This window comes from Clupea harengus, unplaced genomic scaffold (genome assembly GCF_900700415.2).
Source record: "Clupea harengus unplaced genomic scaffold, Ch_v2.0.2, whole genome shotgun sequence".
NCBI classification, from domain to species: domain Eukaryota; kingdom Metazoa; phylum Chordata; class Actinopteri; order Clupeiformes; family Clupeidae; genus Clupea; species Clupea harengus.
Genome location: NW_024879888.1, coordinates 32,501 through 35,763, shown reverse-complemented (window position 1 = coordinate 35,763; position 3,263 = coordinate 32,501). Strand labels below are relative to the sequence as shown.

Here is a 3,263-nt window from a genome sequence, read left to right as displayed (position 1 = left end):
CACACACACACACAAACACAGAAAAACACACACACACATTGTGATAGAGAGTAGACTGAGAGGGATAGATAGAAAGATGGAGAGATGGAGAAAAAAACAAGAGGAGTATGGAAGGTACCTTTATTATTTGCAGAAGTTGTAAAGAGAATAAGAAGAAGTATAAGAAGCCTAGGAATAACAATGCAGGGCATTTCATGCACTTTAATGACGCTAATATCATCTAGTATGTGAACTTTATGTTACTTTCACCCATACACCATTTCGTCCACACACACACCTACACACCCACACACACACACACACAGCCCCCCCCCCCACACACACACACAACCACACACACACATTTAAATTATTTATTTGGATCCACCAATCATATTCTGTACAGAAAGGATTCAAACATTTCTCAGAGGTTGAATACAGCTTAGTGACTCATGGGTACAAGAAACATATACCTATAGCAGCTGATACAGAGCAGAACTTTGCTAGTTGTTTTGATTGTCTCTTACTAAGTCCTGCCAGTCGTAGCCCACTGACCGAAAGCTTATGGACATGCCCCAGGCTTCCAAATATCAATACTACCATCTTACATGTATAGCCTAGGTCTCTCATCTTAGCAACAATGGGCTGGTATTTGGTCAATTTGTCAAGGAAGGCTATGTCCATATAGAGGTCATAGACACTACCTCAAGGACTACTACCTCCCTTTTAACCTTGTCCAAGCCCACACACACCCACACACACACACACACACACACACACACACACACACACACACACACACACACACACACACACACACACATACAGAAAAGGTCAAAGGTCAACATCCTTATTATTATATACTAAACTCCTCAAAAAAGTTCGGAAACGTTATTTCGGTCGATTATTCCTCCCCTTTCATAATACCAATTGGTATTGTGTTGTATATCGTTGGAAAGCCTGATTAGCCCGCTGCCACACCTGTGATAAGGACCAGGCTGACTCCACCTTCACCCTGACCAACGCCGCTCAACAATCAGATAACACACGGTGGTTCAACCAGGTGGAGAACATAGTAAATATGAATATTATTGAATACTGTAGCCTGAACTCAGCCCATGTAGTGACTGGGGTCGTTCCAGGGAACACATATATGAAAAGGAGAATTAATAACGTTGATGTGCATAGAGTGAACATCCACAGAATTAATAACGTTGATGTGGATAGAGTGAACATCCACAGAATTAATAACGTTGATGTGCATAGAGTGAACATCCCCAGTTACTTCTGGTCAGCGTTCTGCTGTAGAGACAAGAACAACCAGAATAGATTTACATCAGAGGGCTTCATGTTTCAGATGACAGGAGAGGAATATGTACAAAATGTTATAAAGGTCAAATATTTGGTTGTTTCATAGACTTTAGCAAAGCTTTCCACTCAGTATGGCATGATGGACTCATGTTGAAACTAATTCATAGTGGAATTGGATTACATTTATGGCTTGTCAGAACACAATGGGCATATGTCAGAAATTGACAACTGATCAGATATCAACCAGATGACAATGTACAGATCCATCATATATGACATATTTATCACACATTGTATTGCCCCTAATAAATCATTTGGACAGGTTGTCCCAACTAAAGACTTCCATGATCCAGCTGCAGAGGGGGGGGATAAGGGCCAGCATGAGTAGTGTGTCTGTTGGTGTGGAGGGGATGATGGGGTTGAATACTGAGCTGTAGCTAATGAACCCCATTCTAACATGGCTGTCTCTGTTTGCTGTGGAGATCCCTGGTTGATCGAATTGGTTGATAGGGAAACTGAAGGGGGTCCAGTGTGTTCCTCTGTTTTCACTTGGTTGATCTACAAAACCTATATAGGTTTGATTGTATGAAACATTGAGGTGTGTATGTGTGTGTGTGTGTGTGTGTGTATGTGTGTGTGTGTGTGTGTAAAAACTAGAAAGAGGTTATGTATGTTTATAGGTTTAGCAGTGCATGTTATCCTGCGTGTGTGATCAGTGTCCCTTCAGTACTGGAGGCTGATGTTCCTCGGTTTTCCCTTGGTCATTTTCTGATGCCATTTGACTTGATCATTCTAAAACACCAACATCAATGTGATCAAGTCGACTGCCAGCTCATACAGCTGATCAACTGCAGTGTCTGAACATGAAAGTGATCAAGTCAACTCCCAACTCATACATCTGGAGCTGATCAACTGCAGTGTCTGAACATGAAAGCTGCTGCCAGCTTACTGCCAAGATTATCATGATGTGTCATCAGGACAATGAAAGCTGAACAGAATTTATATCTGACACTTACTTAACCAAGCCTGGCAGTGTTTGGTCTGTGACGCCTAGCTTAAGGGATACACACCTGAGAGTGTGTATGTGTGTGTGTGTCCTTAGTTTTTTACTTGCCTGCTAGTGTGTGTGTGACTGTTTGTGTGTTTGATTGAAGACCAGACATACACACAACAAACGCACACCTCTATCTACACAACACACCTTAACCTACACAACACAAACACACCTTTACCTACACAACACACACACACACCTCTATCTACACAACACACACACCTCTACCTACACATCACACACACACGCCTCTACCTATACCACACACACACTCTTCTGCCTACACAACACTGTTTTTAAACTGTGTTTGTGTTTTACAGTTTTTTACGACTGGATAAACACTAAAATCAAAAGTATTACACAATTATCAAAACCTTCACTCAAGGAGCAAAACAACGGCTCAGATTTGCACCACTATAAGCACATGTCAACATCACACTTTTTGCGAAACAATACACACAAGTGATTTTCAAAACACTAAACACACTTTTATGCTTTAGACACAGACGTATATCAAGATGTCACTTCCTTGCAATTCCAAAGCACTGCAAGTCAAATTACCACACTTTGTGGCAATTAGTTGAACACAGCCATCAGGTGCGCAAACACATGATTGCTTAATTGTAGACACAAAAATCAGGTTATGATGAAGCAGATTTATCAAGTGCCTTTTGAGCGTAACTCCGAGAGGGTCAAGCAGCTGCGGCAGTATGTGGAGGTATGTATTGTTCACTTTAGTACTCTAATGTTGCATACCTTTTTACATGTAAATGTACTGTATACTAAATCTATGCTGAACTACACAATCTTGTCTTTCACTGTATTTCAGAGAGTTTTACAGATGGATGCTGAGGCAATCCCACATGAATATATATATATATTGATGAGGCAGGGTTTAACCTCACAATGGTTAGAAGGA

The 3,263-nt window shown here is 41.0% G+C and overlaps 1 pseudogene; it reads right to left on the bottom strand.

Annotated features, from left to right (window-relative positions):
- Positions 1–1,260: 1,260 nt before the first annotated feature.
- The window catches only part of LOC122130634, a 32,914-nt pseudogene continuing 30,911 nt past the window's right edge, over positions 1,261–3,263 (bottom strand).